Below are 22656 nucleotides of genomic sequence, written 5' to 3'. Positions count from 1 at the left end.
AATATATCGGAAGGACAGAACAGGTCGTGCTGGTGGGGGAGTGGCACTGTATGTGAAAGAAAGTGTAGAATCATATGAAGTAAAAATCTTAAATAAGCCAAACTGTACCATAAAATCGCTATGGATAGCAATTCCATGCTTCAATAATAAGAATATAGCAGTAGGGATATAGTACAGACCACCTGACCAGGATGGTGATAATGACTGTGAAATGCTCAGGGAGGTTAGAGAGGCCATTCAAATAAAAAACTCAATAATAATGGGGGATTTCAACATATTCCTAAATGATCTGGAAAGGGGGTAATTTAATGAGGTGGTAAAGTTGCAGACAATACAAAATTACTCAAGGCAGTGATCTCACAATATTGGGTGATTGGACAACTGGATGACAGATGAAATTTGGTGTTGATAAAAGTTTTCAGAATGGAGAGAGGTAAATAGTGGTGTTCCCCAAGGGTCTGTACTGGGACCAGTCCTATTCAACATATTCATAAATGATCTGGAGTAAATAGTGACGTGGCAAAATTTGCAGATGTTACAAAATTACTCAAGATAGTTAAATCCCAGGTAGACTGTGAAGAGCTACAGAAGGATCTCTCAGAACTGGGTGACTGGGCAACAAAATGGCAGATGAAATTTAATGTTAATAAATGCAAAGTAATGCAAATTGGAAAACATATACATACATATAAAATGATGGGGTCTAAATTAGCTGTTACCACTCAAGAAAGAGATCTTGGAATCATTGTGGATAGTTGTCTGAAAACATTCACTCAATGTGCAGCAGCAGTCAAAAAAGTGAACAAAATGTTGGAAGTTATTAAGAAAGATAGTAAGACAGAAAATATCATATCACCTCTATATAAATCCTGGTACATCCACATCTTGAATACAGCGTGCAGATGTGGGCACCCCATCTCAGAAAAGATATATTGGAATTGGAAAAGGTTCAGAAAAGGGCAACAAAAATATTTAGGGGTACAAATGGCTGCCGAATAAGGAGAGATTAATAAGACTGGGACTTTTCAGCTTGGAAAAGAGACGACTAAGGGGGATATAATAGAGGTTTATAAAATCATGACTGGTGTGGAGAAAGTAAATAAGGAAGTATTATTTACTCCTTCTCTTAACACAAGAACTAGGGGCCACCAAATGAAATTAATAGGCAGCAGGTTTAAAATAAACAAAAGCAAGTATTTTTTCACACAATGCACAGTCAACTTGTGGAACTCCTTGCCAGAGGATGTTGTGAAGGCCAAGACTATAACAGGGTTCAAAAAAGACCTACATAAATTCATGGAGGATAGGTCCATCAATGGCTAGTAACCAGGACGGGCAGGGATGGTATCCCTAGCCTCTCTTTGCCAGAAGCTGGGACTAGGCGACAGGGGATAGATCACTTGATGATTACCTGTTCTGTTCATTCCCTCTGGGGCACCTGGCATTGGCTAGATGGGCCTTTGGTCTGACCCAGTATAGCCATTCTTCTGTTTTTATGACAGGGACCAGCAGCAGTGCCACATGAAAGCCAAGAAACTGTAGCAGGCATACCAGGAGACCAGGGAGGCCAACAGTCAATCTGGTGTCAAGCTGCAGACCTGCCACTTTTACAATGAGCAGCATGGCATACGGGTGGAAACCTCGCGACCACCCCACATACCACTATGGGTATCTCCAAGGAGTACAAGTCACAGGTCCTTGGAGTAACCAGCAAGGAGGAAGAAGAGGAGGAGGATGGGAAATATGCAACTGTGGGGGTCCAGCTGTGCCACAAGGCAGTTCCATGGCAGAGACTCCACCACAGTCCTGGCAGTTGAACATGGGCAAGCCTGATGTAGGGGAAGGAACCTTGGGTAAGCGTGTGAATGCATTTCCCATTAAAATAGTTAAATGTACTGATGATGCCTGATCCCAAAGTAACAGGACAGCGATTGACTTTTCAGTAACGAATTCATACTAGAAGAGGTAATGGTACAACAAACAGAAGTAGAGTTATTATTTGCTTTTCATTCCTCTGTAAAGTTAGGTGAAAGGGGGGCATGCAGAGCAGTTGGTTTATGTACCCCAGTATGTCCCTTGAATCCTCAGGAGAAATCGCGATGAACCTTTCATGGAGCCACTCTGCAATCCTCTCCTGAAGGTTTCTAGGATGGCGGCCTAATTTCTTCCTCCACAGTAGAACATTTTCCCATGCCACTACATGATGGATTCAGCCAGCACCATTGCAGTAAACAAGCTCGTGGCATACAAGCCCAGGCAGCTTCAGGACACCCGTAGCTCCTGAGCTCTCTCTGCCTTTGTTACCCTACAGGGTTAGATATCAACTAAAATCAGCACCTGTGGAAAATAGTGCCAGTATTCAGTGCAATGGCCCTATACTCATGTTGTTTCATGTGATTGAACAATTCTCTGCTCATTTCTCACTCTGCTTGCCCTGGCGGGCCATACTCACTGTGGCTGGGACTGAAGAGCGTGGTTGTGCACAAGCACTCCAAGGTTGAAGTGTCAATAAGCAGGTCTTGTTTAAAACTTCAGGGAAGCAAGGGAAGGGAGTTCCGAATCTTAACTTTCACTTTTCATTGTGGCTATACTGACAATAACACCTCCATGTGTTTTATCTGTATCTGCTGCCGTTGCAGCGTTGACGGGTTCCCCCTCTACATCCGCGTCATGCCTAAGCCAGGTAAGGAGGAGAAAGAAGATGACTCAGGATGATGTGTTTAGTGAAATCCTGCAAGGCAATGCTGCATTAGGCTGTGAGCAGAAGTCTTGAAGGGCGAATATTTCAGACTGTATGAAGAACAAAAGAGCATATGGGGAAAGGCCCAGGAGTCCTGCAGGAAGAGGAGAGGGAGCTGCACCAAGACATAGTGGGGCAAACAGCAGCAAACAGATGCGGCAGACTCTTGTGGACCTACAAGTTCAACAGGCATGGTCTCACCTCCCTTTGCAGTCAATGGAGAACTCCATTTTAGCACCTCCCTGCACCCCCCATCCCAACATTCCATGTGACATCAGGGCTGCATCCCTACCCCTATCACTCCACCAGGGGGACAGTGAGGAGAACTGACCTGTGAGAGCTATGGTTGATGTAGGGTGTAGCCAAAATGAACCAAAATGGACAGGAATGTTCTTTCCCCTTGTTCAGTACTGTTTCATTCATTTATTTCAAAAGTTTCCATTGTATTTGCTTTTAAAGTGCACATTTTTTTTTGTTGTGGTTGTGTGACTCAATAAAATTCTATTTTTTTAAAACTAATTAGTCTTTATTAGTTCACAATTCAGGCTGCAGAATGCCTAGTGGTATTGAAAGCACCCACTTCTTCTTATGGTACAGGGCGACAGAACTCAAAGGATCAGTGACAAACACAGTGTAATAATTATAAATGTACTGCAAGCACCACAAAATTAATAGGTGCACAAACAGACTGTTAGATTCATATGTATACTCCAAGCACCACATAATTCCTACTAGGCTCCAAAACTTCAGGGTCAGGTAGAGCACAGTCCACCATACCATATTACTTTGGCTGACAGTTAAAGTGCTCTTTCAAGACCTTCTGTGTTGAGCTTCACTAATAGCCCTTGCGTCAGGCTGTTCAAATGCAGCAGACAAATACTCCACCTCTGCCCTCCACTCTGGCAGCAGCTTTCCCCCCTTAGCCTCACAGATATTATGCAGGACGCAACAGGCAGCTATAACCATTGGGATATTTTTCTCACTGAGATCTAATTTAGTGAGTAAACAATACCAACATCCTTTCAATCTACCAAAAGCACATTCAACCATCATTCTGCACCTGCTGAGCTGGTAGTTGAATATTTCCTTGGTGCTGTTGAGATAGCCAGTGTATGGCTTCGTGAGAGAGGGTAGCCAGGGGTAGGCTGGGTCCCCCCCAGGATCACTCTTGGGAGTTCAGCATCACCAGTGGTAATCCACTGGTGAAGAAAGTGTCCCAGCTTGCAGCTTTCTGAACCGTCCTGTGTTCTTAAAGATGTGAGCATCATGAACCTTCCCTGACAGCTAACACTGATGTTTGTGAAACATCCCTGATGATCCTCCAATGCTTGTATAACCGTAGAAAAGTAACCCTTTCCCACAATAGGGATATGCGTGCCATCTATTACTTCACTGAAGAGCAGGAACCCCATTGCTGCAAATCCAGCCACTCTGTTCTACACAGTGCCAAGAGTCACAGTCCTGTGTAGCAGGAGATGAGTAATGGCCCTACACACTTGGAGACAATGGCCCCCACTGTGGATTTTCGCACTCCAAAATGATTTCCCACTGACCGGTAGCAAGCCAGTGTTGCAAGCTTCCACAGTACGATCACCACGCACTTCTCCACTGTCACGGCAGCTCTCACTTTGGTGTCCCTGCTCTGGAAGGCTGGGGTGAGCTCAGCACACAGATCCAGGAATGTGGCCATGCACATTGGAAAGTTCTGCAGCCACTGTTTGTCATTCCAACCCTGCATTACCGTGCTGTCCCACCAGTCAGTGCTCATTTCTCAGGCCCAGAAGCGGCGCTCCACCCTCTGCAGCTGCTCCGTGAATTCTACCAACACACCTGAACTTGTTGTCGCTATGTCCCACAGCCACCTGTTCTCCCTGAAACTACCACGTTCCCCACAGCTGTGGTTCTTCCTGTGGCTCTGCAAATACTGGAGGATTGTGCCTTCTGTGTTTGCAATGCTCATGATAATGGTGCAGAGCTATGTGGGCTCCATGCTTTTATCAGAGATGGCGGCCAGCAACAAGCACTGTCCAGATTTGTGGGATTTTAAAAAAGGCAAGAAAATTATGGGTTTGGGTGGCATTATGGCCTGGAGAAGGTCGCATGATGTAAACGTGACGCCCTTCGCTCCCAGTGACCCCTGCAGGACTCGTTTCTGCCTAGCCATGCATTGCCCACAAAGACAGCGTGCCAGACAATGGCAAGTTGCACACTGAGACTTCTACCCATGGTGCACTGCACTGTATATCGACACATGCACTCCTGGTGAGTACCTGCAGTGCCGGCACAAGGAGCCAACTATGAATGCACTCAAGAGATATACTATCTCCAGTACCTTTATGTTGCCATTACTTGCATCAACCAAAGTGTATAGTGTAGACATGGCCTAACTATAAGGGTGATTAAGCACTAGAACAGGCTTTCAAGGGAGGCTGTGGAATCCCCATCCTTGGAAGTGTTTAAGAACAGGTTGGACAACCCCTGTCAGGGATGGTCTAAGTCAGTGGCTCTCAACCTTTCAGGAGTCTGATTTGTCTTGCGTTCCCCCCGAGTATCACCTCCCTTAAAAAACAGTGCTTACAAAATCAGACATAAAAATGCAGAAGTATCACAGTCACACTAGTACTGACAAATTGCTGACTTTCTCATTTTTACCATATAATTATAAAATAAATCAACTGGAATATAAATCTTGTACTTACATTTCAGTGTATAGTATATACAGCAGTATAAACAAGTCACTGTCTGTATGAAATTTTAGTTTGTACTGACTTTGCTAGTGCTTTTTATGTAATCTCTTGTAAAACTATAAAAATATCTAGATGAGTTGATATATCCCCGGAAGACCTCTGCATACCCCCAGGGGGACACGCCCCAGTTGAGAACCACGGGACTAGGTTTACTTGGTCCTGCTGCAGCACAGAGGGTGGGACTTGATGACTCCTTGAGGTGCCTTCCAGCCCTACATTTCTATGATTCTGTAAGGTACATGTCTGTTCATTCTATGTTGCAGAATAATGGCCAAATATACTTCTGGATCTCTCCACAACATTCAGTATGGTCGATCACAAGATGCTGCTCCTGGTATCCTAATTGAGAGAAGGGGTGTAGGGGACCCAAGAAAATTCATTAAAATGTTTGGAATCCTTCCGGGAGAGCCACATGCAGAGGTTAATGACGGGAAATTGCACCTCTGCCACAAGACGTCTCACCTGGCTCAATTCTCTCCCGTGGCCTGTTCAATATTAACACAGAACCACGAGGAGAAATAGTAAGACCTACTGGGCTCAGATGCCAACAATGTGCCGATGATATACAACCATCGCTGTCACTGTCACCCAGCTGTCCTAGGCTACATCTACCTGGGAACTGGAGGTGTAATTTCCAGCTAGGGTAAGTGTGCACGCACTATGCTGATCGAACAAGCAAGCTAAAAACAGCCGTGCAGCCATGGCCGCGTGGGAGGCAGGTGAGCTAGCCACCCTGAGTGTGCACCAAGGATCAGAAAGGAATGTGTGCAGGGCAGCTAGCCTGTCCTGCCCCCCAGGCAGCTGCATTACTATTTTTAGCACGCTCACTCCATCAGGGCTAGAGCAGGCATGTCTATCCAAGCTGGAAATTACACCTCCTGCTCTAGTGTAGACATACCCTTTGTGTCTAGCCTTGGAAAAGATAGTGGAAGTTAAAGCCTAGAGGAAGCCAGCGGTTGTAGCTGTAGGCAGAGGAAGTTGTTTAAAAGAGCTTACTCCCACTAACCTGAGCCAAGGTGCAGTGAAGTCAATGGAAACCCTGCCATTGACTTTCCTGGGCTTTGGATCAGGCCCACAGGCTGGTCTTCTCCAGCCAAGAATGCTTTCCCACAAAATTGTCAAGCCAGCTATAGTGCACGTGATCTTCTACATGTTTCACTGAGTTAGCAAACAGCAACATCCAGGAGAAATGTGATCCATCATCTTGGTGAGGCTAAGAGAACTGCATCACAGCTTTGTGGATGATGCTCTGGCCTCAGTAATATATGCCTTTGTTTACCTCCTGTTTGAGTTATAGTGATGTAATTGACCTGGGTTTGAAATCATCAGTCCTGAGACAGCTACAAGTGGTACAGAATGCAGCAGCACACATCAGAACTACAGGTAACTGCAAATCCATCACCCCATATCCTGCTCACGCCACTAAATCCCATTCAATACTCTGTCAAGTCTCAGGACTTGGTACTTAACTGGAAACAGTCTGGGTCCAGGATGCATGAGGGACAACCTCACCCTTTGGGGTTTCAGCTGCTCTGGACAGCTCTGGCACAGTGGAATGGTCTACTGCAAGAGAGCCGCTTGTGTGTGCAGGGAGACAGAGCTTTTTTGGGCACTGGCCCAAGACAATAAAACTTACTTCTGCAAGAACTATGACAGACCTCACACCTTTCCAGTCCAGTGCAAAGCATGCTATTGCAACCTCGCCTTCTCAGATCACAACACATGGTGTTTCAGCTCACAGTCAGAAAGAAACCCCCTAGGCAGTGTTCTCCCCCAGAAGAGGAATGGAGAGGAAGCCCCACATAACAGATAGTAGCCATTATGTTTAGCTGATCTTTCTCATAGCTGAATGATGGGAAAGATTCTCTAGTCCTGTATTGGGTTGCATTTGTTTTTGCTGGCTTCACAATGTTTTTTAACCTTCTCCTGGTCTTGCTCACAAATAGAAATTAGAGCTGGAAAAGACCGCTGACAGCATGTAGGTCATTCCCTCTCCCCAGGGTCTGCCTTGAACACAGCCAACCCATTTGACTGCTTTGGGCCCCATGTTTCTGGACGCCCCAAGCAAACTCACAACTCCCTGACCTGCCCACTTACTCTTTTAGGTAGTGAGACCAGCAATGTGGCATCTCATTGCCTAATCTCCTACCTTCTGCAAATTGTAAAGTCACTCAGTGCAGGATTATTCCCCCAGGGAGGTAATCCCAACCCTCCTTTTGGTCTGGCTGTGCCTCTCATTTTGTCAGGGACTCCAGCAATGCTCTTTGATGCTGAGCCTTCCTTGCATCACTTTGGAAGTCTTGTCGCTATGGCGACCTGATGCAGCTTGACAGTCTGTTTGTGGTTCACCTATTTCAGTCAGAAATTATTCTGACTGCTTTACATTTGTAGTTATTTCAACTCATAGTTTATTAGGTGTTTCAGAGTGTCAGAGGAGAATACTGATACTCTACAACGATAACTTTAAGAAACCTGCATGTTCCATCGCTTTATTGAAAAAAACCAAACAAAAAAAGCTGGATGGAATTTGTGCTGATGTAGGTTCCAGAGCAACAGCTCTTAGAAAGAGAATTCTTTACTTAGCCCTACAAGATAGGAACAACATGCACATAGATCAATGTGGTTCAGGTCTGGCCTTGAGATACCACTTTTAGGCTGAGAGGCCTGTTTAGTCTTCATGACTCATTCAATCCTTGGGCCTTTCTGCTGAGAACACCAGCAAGAGGGCTAGGGCTAGACAATACCAACTGGGGGCTTTTGTTGTTGTTTTTGGTTGGTTGGTTGGTTTTTGGGAGGGAGATGCAGACACCTGTACACTTGGAAGTGGATTGACAACAGGAGCTAACTTTACACAATTCACTAAAGACAACCCCCGCGCACTCCCTCTCCCACCATAGTGATGATCTCTTCAAGAGTAGGGTTGCAGCACTGGGTAGGAGTGGAGGGCAGGTTGCTTTGCGGCTACCACTGCTTTAGCTGCTCTGTGGATAAAGCAAGGATTTCATCTTCTCAGGCTGGCATCCAGCACAAAACTTATTTTACAAAAAAATATTTTTAAAAAAAGACTGTCCCTTCTGGACAGGTGATCATATAAAGCCAACCCTCAAAGCTGGCCTCTCTGCTTGGGCCAGGGAGACTGAATTCCCTGCCCAGCACTACTGATGTTACCTTTTGGGAAGGGGAGAGGCAAATTAGCAGAATGGGTGTGTGTAATTTACATTGCTGTTGCCTTTGCTTTACCTTTTCTGGGGATAAACAGAAGACTTTGGTCTCTGGGGCTGTCAGACAGACACTTTTCATCTCCACTGACTCCATGCATCCCTTCTTGGAGAAGTGGGTGTCATTTGGGATTCTCTGCTCAGCGTCCCACATTGGTGCCATTTTGTTAATCTCCACCCCAACCCCTGCCTTTAGGATTAGCCTCCAGGCTTTCATAAACCTCAGTTCCTTTGTGCTCCCCCACAGTCCCCCCAAAAGGGAGGCTGGCCATTGGTGTTTCTATGGTGGAACCCTCAGCCTCCACAGAAGTCAAATAGGCCAGCACTTTTTACATGCTCAATGCACTTTGGATTGTTTTTGCTCTGATAACTGACAACACAGAGACAAGGTGGGTGAGGTAATATATTTTATTGGACCAACTTTTGTTGGTGAGAACATCACAAACAGAAGATGGTTCAATAAAAGATATTTCCTCACCCACCTTGTTTCTCTAACACCCTGGGACCAACATAGCTACACCACCACTGCATACATATGTAAAAGTGACATCTTTTGACCAAACAGACCGGTTTCCTGTGTGTATTCACCATACTATCTCCTGACAAAAATAAGGCCACTACCAATTTTTGTTGACAAAAGTGATGTTGACACCCAAAAGGCGACATAATAAAAATCGGAATTTCATGTTCATACTTGTTCCCTCTGTCAGCAGATCACGGGACAGATGGGGGCACCATCGTCGACAGTGTGAGCATTGCACTGTGGGTACCTATCCCACTGTCCAGCTCAACACCTTCTGTCACTAGGTGTTGTGAGAAGGCGGAGTGGGTCGCGGTGCATCTTGGGATGTGGCTAAATGTCCCGGGATGCATTGCTTTGTGTCCGAGCACTTCATGGGCTTCCAGCTTTCTTTCGTGGCATTTTTGAAACAGCCATTCTCTGCTGTTCACCCAGGCATATTTGTGAGAAGAGATGGACCCCGCACTGCTCCCCTATGCTCTGTTAACTGTCATGAAAACATCGCGGATGGCAGTGCAGTTAATCATCAAGTTCCTAACTGAAGAAGACTCGCAGGCACCGACATTCTGAGTGACATGGATAGGAGCAACTTGAGATTGCTTTTGGCATTCACAGAGCAGCTGCATAGGGTAGACCATCACTTTTGGGCTTGGGAAACAAGCACTGAATGGTGGGATTGTATTGTCATGCAGGTGTGGGATGAAGAGCAGTGGCTACAGAACTTTCGGATGCAGATAGCCACCTTCCTGGAACTGTGTGCAGAGTTCGTCCCAGACTGCGGCGCAAAGACACCAGAATGAAAGCTTCCCTCTCAGTAGAGAACCGTGTAGCAACTGCTGTGTGAAAGCTGGCGATTCCAGACTGCTACAGTCGGTTGCGAATCAATTTGGAGCGGGGAAGTCGATCATTGGGGCTACGTTAATGCAAGTGTACAGGGTAATAAATCGCATCCTGCTATGATGGACTGTGACTCCGGGAAATGTGCACGAAATAATGGATGGCAGAAATAGAGTTCCCTAACTGTGGAGGAGCAATAGATGGCAAACATATTACCATTTTGGCACCAGATCACCTTGCAGCAGAGTACATCAATAGGAAGGGGTACTTCTCCATGGTATTGCAGGCGCTTGTGGATCACCGAGGGAGTTTCATCAACGCAGGGTGCTCCGGGAAGGTGCATGACGCATGCATCTTCAGGAACACCGGCTTGTACAGAAAGCTGCAAATGGGGACTTTCTTTCCAAACCAGAAGATTACTGTGGGGGATGTTGAAATCCCCATAGTGATCCTGGGAAACCCTGAGTACATCTTATAGATGTGGCTCATGAAACCTTACTTGGGACACCTGGACAGCGCTGAGGTACGGTTCAACAACAGGCTGAGTAGGTGCTGGATGACAGTTGAATGTGCATTTGGCAGATTAAAGGTGCACTGGCCATGCCTTTATGGCAAGCTACACCGTAATGAGGGTAATATTCCAATGGTCATAGCCACGAGCTGTACATTGCATAATCTCTGTGAAGCTAAGGGTGAAAGGTTTGCTCCGGGGTGGAGTGGGGAGGCAGACCACTTGGCCACTGATTTTGAGCCGCCAGATACCAGGGCTGTCAGAGGAGCCCAGAGGGGGGCAATTCGAGTCAGGGAGGCTTTGAGGCAGCACTTTGACAATGAGTACCAGTAATGTATATCTCTGTCATTGGTGTTAGTTTTCCTAGGATGCAATGGTGTCATTTGGGGCCTTAAATTCCTGTAAGACAATGATTACAATGCCTGTGTATGTATTCAGAAAAGAACTAGATACTTTCATGGAGGATAGGTCCTTCAATGGCTATTAGCCAGAACGGACAGGGATGGTGTCCCCAGCCTCTGTTTGCCAGAAGCTGGGAATGGGCGACAGGGCATGAATCACTCGATGATTACCTGTTCTGTTCATTCCCTCTGGGGCACCTGGGATTGGCCACTGCTGGAAGACAGGATACTGGGCCGGATGGACCTTTGGTCTGACACGGTATGGCCGTTCTTATATTCTTAGTGGTAGAGCCTGCAATCTCAATTTGTAGAAAAAAAAAATAAAGGTGATTCACCATTAAAAGACTTTGCTTTTGTGGAACAAGAAACAGCACACACAAACACACAGATGACTGCTGGGAAAGGAGGAACCAGGGAAGGGCAGACTTTCACAACTGTGTGTAGGTCCAGCTATCATTGGGAAAGTTGTCCGAGGGGGTGGAGTGAAGGGGAAACCAAGAAGTCCTGGAAAGTGGAAAGAAATGTGCGGGCAGAGTTTCGGAGGGCATGGAAAAGAGTTCTGAATGTGCTGCAGGGGAGGGTGGGCACGGATCCACTCAGCCAGCCGCACTACTAAGGACAGCAGCATCTGCGTTTGCTCCTCCATGACTTTCATCATCCTCTCAGTTGCGTCCTTAACAAACACTTGATTCTCTTTTCTGTCCTGCCATACGGCTTCCCAGCATTCCTTACGTTCCCTTTTTTCTGCCTTGGAGCCCTGCACTACCTCCCGGAACACGTCTTCTTTGCTGTGTCTTGGGCGCTTTCTTATCTGGCGGAGATGCTCAGCCAGGGTGCATGGGGTGTTCCTGAAGGCCACACTTGGTGAAGCACAGGGGACAATGCACAGAAAGGGAATTGTTAAATTCATGCACAGCATTGTAACATTTCAGATAAATACACCTTTTGCAATCACTTTCTCACTGACCCCAGCCATGCACACCTCTCCATGAACAGACAAAGCATGGTGAATATTGGTGGTGGTCGTGGTGGGGGCGGGGTTCGATGCTCTACATGGGGAAAAGAGCACATGCTCTCTTCCAGGGTCGTGGTGCAGCATTCTATGGAAACAATTCTAAAATTCTCCCACACTTTTCCACAGACAGGAGGCATTCTAGCAGACATCTCACTGCTGAGGGTAAGCAGGGAAACGAGGGTACATCTACTACATGCTTGTGGCTTCCGTCTTGGTCTCCATGCTGCTCGCCTATGTGCCACTTTGGTCCCTGTACAAGTGATTGCCAAATGGCGTGGGAAAGTTTCCTACAATGGGGGAGGGAACAAAGCTGCTCTGCCATGGAACCTTTGGCAGAGGGTTGCCAAGGACCTCCAGGAGACTTCCCTGGAGATCTCTCTGAAGGATTCCCGTGAGATCTCGGAGGGCATCCACACTCTGTTCTGCCATACCAATTAGCTACACGGGGAAATGTTCACCTCACAGAAACACAGCCAGCCTCCCACATTTCTATACCCTGAATCCACCTCCACACTACAGAAGCCACAGCCACTTACCCGGCATCTCATCTCCTGCTTCTTGCTCCCTGGAGAGCGACTGATGAGACTGGCTAGACACCTCTGGAGTGGAGAACGGTTCCTGTCTGCCTGCCCCACTGGGCGACCCTGCTGGGAGCTGCACATCCTCATCTAACTCCACCACTTCATCAATAACTTCATCCTTCGGATTAAGTGCTCTTTCAGCCACCTCCATTCCCTCTGAGGTATCCCCAGGGCTCTTGGCAGTGGAAGTGGGGTCGCCACCAAGGATAGTGTCCAGCTCCTTATAGAACCAGCAGGTCTTAGGTGAAGCACCAGAGTGACGGTTTGCCTCCCTCACCTTATGGTACGCCTGCCTCAGCTCCTTTATCTTCGCTCTGCACTGCAGGGTCCCCCAATCACAGTCCTTCTCACACAAGCCTTGAGAAATGTGCCAGTAGGTATCCCAATTCCTATGGCTCAAGCGCAGCTGGGACTGTACAGCCTCCTCTCCCCATATACTGATCAGATAAAACGGTTACTCACCTTCTCGTAAGTGTTGTTCTTCGAGATGTGTTGTTCACATCCATTCCAATCAGGTGTGTACGCGTGCACACGTGAACAGTAGTGGGAAGATTTTTCCCCTAGCAGCAACCGAAGGGTCGGTCTGGGTGCCCCCTGGAGTTCTGCCTTCAAGGCGCCCGGCCCCATATCGCCCTGCTGACCTGCCACCCCCTCATTTCCTTCTTGCCAGCTACTCCAACAGAGGAGTAGAAGGTTGGGTATTGGAATGGACGTGAACACCACATCTCGAAGAACAACAGTTACGAGAAGGTGAATAACTGTTTTTTTCTTCTTTGAGTGATTGTTCAATGTCAATTCCACTTAAGTGACTCACAAGCCCAAGTTCAGGAGGGGGGTCAGAGTCTTCCACTGATTTGGAGCACAGTTTGTCCAAAGGCCGCGTCGTCTCTGGCCTGCTGAGTAATCGCACAGTGTGTGGTGAAAGTATGGACGGAAGACCATGTCGCCACTCTGCAGATTTCCTGAGCAGGGATCTGTGCCAGGAATGCTGTTGATGAAGCCTGCACCCTGGTGGAGCGCGCAGTGATCAGGGGTGCGGGAATCCGCACCAGGTTGTAGCATTTGCAGATGCAGGATGTGATCCATGAAAAAATGCGTTGCGATGACACGGGTAACATAGGGGCCGACTTCCCCTCTTTCATGTGGGTGCTCGACCCCCCCTCTGCCACTTGCCCCACCCCCACTCCACCCCTTCCAGGAGGCCCTGTCCCTGCCCCGCTTTTTCCCCGCCCCTATTCCAACCCCTTCCCCAAAGTCCCCACCGCAACTCTGCTCCCTCCCTGCTAATATTCCAATTCCTTCACCAAATCCCCCTCCCAGCCCCGCCTCTTCCCTGCCTCCTCACCTAAGCGCACCACATTCCCACTCCTCCCCCCGCTCCCAGAGTGTGCCAACGCTGCCAAACAGCTGTTTGGCAGCGGCCGGGCAGGAAACACTGGGAGTAGGCAGAGGAGTGGGGATGTGGTGTGCTCAGCGGGGGAGGAGGTGGTGGGGTGTGGGGGGAGGGGAGCTTGGCTGCCGGTGGGCACAGAGCACCACTAATTTTTCCCTGTGTGTGCTCCAGCCCTGAAGCACCCACACAGTCGGCGCCTATGCAGTCGGCCTTTCATTCTGTCCGCCACCGCCACAAATAGCTGGACCAATTTTCTGAACAGCTTTGTTTCCTTGATATAGAAGGCCAGCGCCCTGCAGACATCCAGTGAGTGGAGTCTCTGCTCCCTGCCAGTAGAATGCGGCTCAGAGTAGAACACTGGGAGGAAGATGTCCTGGTTGAAGTGAAACTGTGACACAACCATCAGGAGAAAAGCCGGATGAGGTCTTAACTGCACTTTGTCCTTATAGAACATGGTATAAGGGGGCTCTGAGGATAGGGCCCTGAGTTCAGACACCCTCCTGGCCGAGGTTATCACCACCAGGAACGCCGCCTTGTAAGAGAGGGTAGAGCAGGGAGCATGTCGCCAAGGGCTCAAAAGAGTTTAGAGAAGACCAGGTTGAGGTCCCAGGCAGGGACAGGCTGACAGATGTTAGGGTATAGCCTGTTGAGCCCTTTTAAAAACCGGCTGACCATCGGGTTAGCAAACACAGAGCAGCCCTTCTCGCCCAGGTGAAAGGCTGAGATGACGGCTAAGTGCACCCTTATTAACGACAACGAAAGTCCCTGCTGCTTCAGATGGAGGAGGTAGTCCAGAATAAGCGGCACTGATGCTAGTGTTGGGGACGACTGGCGCTGCGCCGACCAGATTGAAAATCTCTTCCACTTGGCAAGGTATGTAGATCTCATAGAGGGTTTTCTGCTGCCAAGGAAGACCTAACCTGGTCTGAACAGGAAAGCTCCATCGGGTTCAACCATAGAGCTTCCACACTGTGAGGTGAAGCAACTCAAGGTTCGGATGTTGAAGATGACCGTGATCTTGTGTCAGAAGGTCCGGAAAGAGTGTCAGGGTGATCAGAACTTCCATGGACATGTCTAGGAGACATGGGTACCAGTGCTGATGGGGTCAGCCTGGAGCTATCAATATGACCTCAGCTCGTTCCCTCCAGCTCTTGAGGAGTACCTTGTGAATGAGCGGTATGGGCGGAAAGGCATATAGGAGACAACCGCCCCAGTGGAGGAGGAATGCATCTGCACTGGAGCCCGGGCTAGGATTTTGGAAGGAGCAGAACTGCTGGCACTTCCTGTTGCGTGGTGGACAGGTCTATCTGGGAAAAGCCCCGCCTCTGGAAAATGGAAATCACGACATTCAGGAGAAGGGACCACTCATGGCCATGAAATCACCTGCTTAGGTGGTCCGTCAGCTCGTTCTGTACTCTAGGGCGGTCCGACACTTGTAGGTGTATTGAATGTTCTACACAGAAGTCCCACAGTAGAGGGCTTCCTGGCACAGGGGAGAAAAGCGTGCGCCCCCTGTTTGTTGATATAGAACATTGCTGTGGTGTTGTCCGTGCTGACTGATACACATTGTCCTGTTAAGTATGTCCGGAAGATCTTGGATACCAGGAGCATCAGTCTCAGCTCTCTGACTTTGATGTGGACAGCCAGATCCGCCTGAGACCAGAGACTGTGAGTCCTGCGGTCTCCTAGATGTGCTCCCCAACCTAAGGCTAATGCATCCATCACTAGTGACAAAGATGGCTGCAGACTGGCGAAGGGGATCCCAGAGAATATCTCCTGAGGGTCGAGCTACCGCAGAAGGGAGTCGAGGACCAGGCAAGGCAGGGTCACTATCCTGTTCAAGCTGTCCTGGCCGGGTGGTAACTGATGCAAGCCATGACTGAAGAGGTCGAAGCCTGGGTCTGGCATGCTGCACCATGTAGGTACAGGCAGCGATGTATCCGAGAAGCTTCAGGCAGTTTCTTGCTGTGGTGGTGGGAAACGGTCTGAGGCTTTGAATGATATCGGTCAGTGCCTGAAACCTCGCTTGCAGCAGTTATGCCCTGGCCTAGGTAGAGTCCAATATTGCTCCTATAAATTCTATCCTCTGGGTGAGGGACAGAGTCAATTTCACTTCGTTTAGAAGGAGACCCAAGTTGTCGAAGGTGGATCTGATGAATCTGACCTGAGCTTCCACTTTGGTCTTGTAGCGGCCCTTGATCAGCCAGTCATCGAGCTAAGGAAACACCTGTACCCGGTGCCTGCGCAGAAATGCAGCAATGACTGCCATGCACTTGGTGGAAACACGAGGTGCTGTTGACAGGCCGAATGGGAGAACTGTAAATTGGTAGTGGGTGTTGTTCACCATGAACCTGAGGTACTTCCTGTGTGGTGATCGCGATATGAAAGTACATGTTCTTCAAGTTGAGACAGCATATCAGTCTGCTGATTCCAATGAGGGAATGATGGAGGCCAGAGAGACCATGCGGAACTTGAGTTTCTTCACAAGCTTGTTGAGTTCTTGCAAGTCCAGGATGGGCCTGAGGCCGCCTTTGGCTTTCAGTATTAGGAAATACCATGAATAAAAGCCCTTGCCCCTGTGCTCCTGAGGAGCCTCCTCCACTGCCCCTAAAGATAGGAGTGACTGCACCTCCTGGATAAGGAGCTGCTTGTGAGAAGGGTCCCTGAAGAGGATGAGGCGGGGGGTGGAAGGGCGGGAGGGCACAGAAGTAGATGGAGTATCCCCTCTCTACCATGCAGAGCACCCATCAGGCCGAGGTGATATGGGACCATGCATGGTAGAAAGGGGATAGTCCGGACGAGAAGGTAAGGCAGGGTGGGATCCATTGTCGACACAGGACTGTGTAGCCCATAGGATTATTTTGCTAGCTATTATATCCTACTAATCCAGCCAGCCATATCAAATAATATGTTTCTCTTTCTGAATTAATCCATTTCATATAGGATTCTTATATTTTATCAGTATCAATTCCTATGAAATTAGGATGTGTTGAGGCATGTGATATATGTTTCCTGATAATTATACATAGAATAAGTTTTGCTGACATGCAAGAAGCCTACGGCCTGTATCTGGTAAGATTAGCTAAAATCTGATCAGTTAAGAGTAAGTCAGCATAAAAGATGGCAACCTTTGGCATAGATAGAAATGGTCCCTGAACTTTGGGGACCCGAAGGGAGGAACTACACACAGCACTGAACAGGTTTATCCGGTGTCTGAAAGCGGCTGATAACCATAGGGTACACCACAAATCTGGAAGTCGCCAAGAGAGTCTAGGTTGGCAGTTTTTGGAGTGAGACAATCCTTATTAATATGTAGAGAGTAAGTGTCATAATCCACTAACCTATAGGATAAGGGTACCCATAAATTTCTGAGGGTATGGAAATAAGATTTGGGTATAGTAGGTTGGGCATGAATTACATAGCGTCAGGATCCTATAAAACATCATGTAAGGATATCTTAGGGAGCTTTTTTCTTTTCTTTGTTCTCCTATACTCTATAGACTATCATTCTATCAGCTCAGCTTGTGTAGTATAGTATAACTACTCAGCATTCATAACTATTGGGGAAGCCAGAACCATCATGTTATCGGGCATGCCAGGAGTAAGGCTGGTCCTTCACTATTACTGGGTCCTCAAGGCAGGGTGTGAGTATGTTAGGTTAAGGTATTTATAATAGGAATGTTCCCACCAGGAGTTTTGGAATTCTTTTACTGTTTTGCAGTCATAAGTTTCATAGCATTTATTATTCTTTTGTTAATCTCAATAAAAGTTTTTATCAATTTGTTATTGTCCTCAGTGCAAGTGTTTTTGCCAAGTGCCCCGAAAGTCCTCTCCCGATATAGAACTCTCTGAGTTCTCGGACCCTGTAGTCTGAATCAGTGGTAGATTAATGATTTTGTCGCCCCTAGGTCCAGAAATAATTGCCGCCCCCTCCCAGCAGCTCCCAACCCGTCCCAGCTCACCTCCGCTCCACCTCCTCCCCTGAGCGTGCCACCGGGTCCTGCTTCTCCCCGCTCCCTGCCAGTGCTTGTGCGCAAAACAGCTTTGCGAAGGACAGGGGAAGGGGGGGAACGTGGCACGCTCAGGAGAGGAGGCAGGGCCTGGGCGGGGATTTGGGGAAGGGGACCAATAGGGGCAGGGAGGAGGCGGGGAAGGGGTGGAGTTGGGGCAGGGCTGGGGGCGGAGGGCGTGAACTGGCACCGGGGGAAGCAGCCTCTAGCTGCCATTATAAATTTGCCGCCCCTGCAAATTTGCCGGCCTAGGCATTAATACACCGCTGGTCTGAATTGAACAAAAACCTATAAATCTTCTAGTTGGATGTGATCAGTGGCGAGCCATAACAATTAACCCATAAAATTCAGGTCAACAACTGGGCTTTCAAAAGGCCAGCTTGGCCCCTGAAGATGGCTTGGGCTGTCCCAAACCCTGGCCAGAGGGTTGATGCAGCCTTCTCCTGCTGTTCCAATTCCTCCTTCTGGACCCGTCTTTGTGGTTCTGCTGACTGAACCACTGCTGGCGCTGGCATTGCGGACGAAAGTAGAGAGGCCCAGGGACCTGAGAGTGGTGCTGGAATCTTTCAGGCTGTTTAGCCTTTTGTCCATTTTCTCTGAGAAGAGAGTCTCACCTTCAAAGGGAAGGTCTTGGATGGTTTGCTGTACCTCAGAGGGGAGGCCAGGAACCTGGAGCCATGAGTCCCTTATCATGGCCACTCCAGTAGCCACAACTCTGGCTGCCGCATCTGCCCCATAAAATGCCACCTGAAGGGACGCTCTGGTCTCCCTTCCTCAACCAAAGCAGAAAATTCAGTGTGGGAGTCTGAGGGGAGCAACTCCGTAAATTTAGCCATTGCTGAGCCGGTATTGTCGGAGTACCTGCTGATGATGGCCTGCTGGTTGGATATTCAGAGCTGCAGTCCCCCCTGGAGTAGACCTTTCACCCGAAAAGGTCTAGTTTTTTGGCGTCCTTATTCTTGGGCAAAGGGCCTTGAAATCCTTGCTTCTCCTGCTGGTTAGCAGTGTCCACCACCAGGGAATCAGGCTGAGGGTGGGAATAGTTCATAGCCCTTGGAGGACACAAAGTACTGGTGCTCATTGCACTTGGATGAAGGTGGCAACGAAGCCATGGTCTGCCAAAGGGTCTTGATCATGTCCATGATTGCCTTTATCAGTGGTAAGGCAATACGGGCAGGGCCAGAGGGAGACAGGATGTCCACCATAGGGTCCGCATCATCCACAACTTCCTCCGCCTTAATGCGCAGACCCTGGGTGACCCGGCGCAGAGCTGGTGCTACTGAAGTGCCTGCTAGGGCCTCATCTGGTGAGGGGGAGGAGGAGGAGACCACCAGGGGAGGTGGTTGCTCCCTACCATCCCCACCTGAGGGATCTCTTGACCCCATGGGAACTGTGGTAGGTTGGCCTGGTCCTGGTGCTGTGAAAGGTGCGGGTGTTGGTGCCGACATCATGCCCCACGCTGGTTCCTGTAGGCACCATCACAGCCAGTGCCAAGGATGGAGGTGGCGTCGGTGCTGGTGTGGGTGCCATAGTCGTTGCTGAGGGTGCGTCGTGCACCTTGACCGCAACTGGGGCCGTTGATGCCTCCGGTGCTGAAGCGGTCGATATCGGTGCCACAGTCGGTGCTGGTGCCGAACACGGCGGCGCAGGTGCAGGTGCTGGTGTGAACGACTGAGGCACTGGCTCCGGTGCCAGCTGTGGTGGAATGAACATTGCAGACGCCACTGATGCTGCACCCAGGCGGGACTCTTGGCTCCAACCTTGGGCTTGATGAAAAGCCCATGGAGTCCAAAAGAGCCACTGCAGCAGATTTCGCCATTGAGGGGCCCACTGCTGCGGGTGGGACAACCTATAGTGCTGCAAGGAGGATCTTCTGCTCCGGCTATAGTCAGAGTGGTATGAGTCTGATTGACTCCGAGTAGAACCACCAGGGTGGGGCTGCTCCTCTCGAGGTAGAGCTTCAAGAAGCAGGGGACCAACTGCACTCCCTGGATGGCGCTGCTGCAGTAGAAGGGTGCCAAGGTCAGAGGTGAAAGTAAGCCGGTATGCCCCGGACCGGCTTTCCCAGACGGCAATTTAAAGCCCTAGGGTAGCGGCAGCGGGGCCCCAGTGGGGATTTAAAGGGCTGGGGCCTTAGCGGCTGCCGGAGCCCCAAGTCCTTTAAATCTCCACCTGAGCTGTGCTGCCTGAGCCCTGGGGTAGCGGCGGCGGGGCTCCGGCAGGCATTTAAAGGCCTCGGGGCTCTGGCAGCCGCTACCACAGTGGAGCCCCAGGCCCTTTAAAGCTCTGCCAGAGCCCAGAGCCCCAGGGTAGCAGTGGCAGCCGGGTCCCCAGGGCTCCTCAGTGATTTAAAGGGCCCAGGGCTCTGCTGCAGTAGCAGCAGCTGGAGCCCTGGGCCCTTTAAATCACCTCCGAGCCCAAGGGCTCCCAGCCACCTCTGCAGCTGGTAGCTTGGGGGTGATTTAAAGGGCCTGGGATTCCCAGCCACCACTGCCCCAGCTGGAGCCCCGGGCCCTTTGAATTAAGATTTAAAGGGCCCGGGGATTTAAGGACCGGCCTCTTCCGGTTGAGGCCACGCCTATTCTGTTTGAGGCCACGCCCCCTGCGCAGAACTCTGGCGTACCAGTAAGTCCTTTAACTTACTTTCACCCCCTGGCCAAGGTGATGAGGATCAGCGTGCCATCATTGCCAGCTTCCCGTTTACCTGCATGGGGTGCTGGGATGGAACCTGCGGAACTGGGACGCTCTTCTGTATCGGCGGCGAGAACGGCGCTGTGATCCTTGATAGGTCCTGTGCTGCTTCGAAAGCCTCTGGGATGGACGGGAGCAGTAGATGCTCTGATGGGTGTGGTGAGGGAGATGGGCCCAGACTCAACTGCCTTGCTTGGGCAGGAGTCAACGTGGCCCCACTCAGAGTCTCCGAGCCATGGCCCGACTGAGGTGCCACTGGTGGCTGTTCCCTGGGTCTTGCCGAGGGAGATCAGCCTCTCTCTGACCTCTTTTTCTTCTGCACCAGCGATTGGGACCGGTGCCAAAGGCTGGAATGTCCCTGAGAGGCTCCATGCCTGTGCCGAGCTTCCTTGCCAGCATCTTTCCTTGGCGCCGGATCCTTCAAAGACTTCGTGCCGAAGACAATGTGCTTGGAGCAGGATCCCCGGCTGGGTCTGACTGAGATCAGAAAGCTGCCTCCATAAGGAGAATTTCTGAGACGCTGCTCCCTCTCCTTAATGGTTCTCATTTGGAATTCCCGACAGATCTTGCAGCAGTCTTTCTGGTGACCCTCACCCAGGCACCATAAGCAGGAGGTGTGGGGTTCACTTTTTGGCATGCACTTTGCTCAAATCTGGCAAGTATTCAGGCCCGGGGATCGCAGCATGCCCCAGTAATGAATGAGGGGGAGAAATGGGGGTGGAATGGGGGGAACCCCCCATAACTGAAACTTATAAAGAACTACTAAACTAAACTATATACAGTGGACAGCTAAAGCACTGCTAATCCACTTGCCGAAGCAAGAGAAGAGCAAGAGTAAGTTCCAGCTACCGTCACTGGTGGTAAGAAGGAACTGAGGGGGGTCGGTAGGGCTCCATATTGGGCGCCATGAAGGTGCGACTCCAAAGGGCACAGAGGCCAACCCTACGGTTGCTGCTCGGGGGAAAATCTTCTGGCTACTGTGCACGTGCGCACGCACACAGCTGATTGGAATTGACTTGAACAAGCACTCAAAGAAGAACCAACAGCTCTGCAGTGGTCCAAGCAGGAGAGCATTTGGTGCAATAAGTCGCCATGGTTACCTGGGAAGATGCAATGTGAGCTCTTCAAGCTGAGCCAGCAGCAAATGGAATTTCAAAAATTCCTGGGGCTTCTAAGGGGGAGGGGCAGATGATCATGTACCTGGCTGCAGGGCAGTGGCGTTCAAACCACTGACCAGAGCGATCATGATGGGCATTATGGGACACCGCCTACCTACTGGAGGCCAATTAAAGCGATGAAATCAAACGTAGTGTCTACAGCAGTGTTCCTTCTAATTTTTCCCATGCATGTGTGGAATGAATTTTGTTATGTGCACCAGTATGGAGGTGATGTGTCACACATCACCTTCATATTGGTGCACATAACAAAATTTATGTGGCGGGGTTGGGCCGAGCAGTTCAGGGTGTAAGAGAGGGCCGAGGTCCAGGGCAGAGGGTTGGAGTGCGGGAGGGGGTGAGTGCTCCAGCTGGGAGTGCGGGCTGTGGGGTGGGACCGGGGATGAGGGGTTTGGCGTGCAGGGTGCCCTGGGGCTACAGCAGGGAGAGAGAACTCCCCCCTGCTCTCTCCCCCCAGCAGCACCTGGGCTGTGGGGGAGAAGCACCTCTCCCCGAGCTGCTGCAGGTCCAGGCCGGGGTGGGTTGTGGCCAGGGGAGGGGCTCCTCTCCCCCAGCCGTGGCAGGTCCGTCCGCAGTCTGGGCCACTGGTGATGATCCGCAGCTTTGGGCTCCCCTGTGGAGCCTGAAGCGATGGACCATCAGTCACTGGCAGCCTGGAGGAGCAGGAGGGGGCTCCTTTCTGCCCCCCATCCCCCGTCACTGGCAGGCAGCCGGCAGCTGCTGCCTGCCAGTGATGGAGGGTGCGGGTGGAGAGAGAAGCCCTCAGCTGGCCAGCTGAGAGGAGCGAGTGGGGGGATGGTTTGGGGAGAAGCCCTGG

Source organism: Eretmochelys imbricata, chromosome 1, assembly GCF_965152235.1.
Source record: "Eretmochelys imbricata isolate rEreImb1 chromosome 1, rEreImb1.hap1, whole genome shotgun sequence".
Lineage (NCBI taxonomy): Eukaryota > Metazoa > Chordata > Testudines > Cheloniidae > Eretmochelys > Eretmochelys imbricata.
This window is presented reverse-complemented; position numbering follows the sequence as displayed.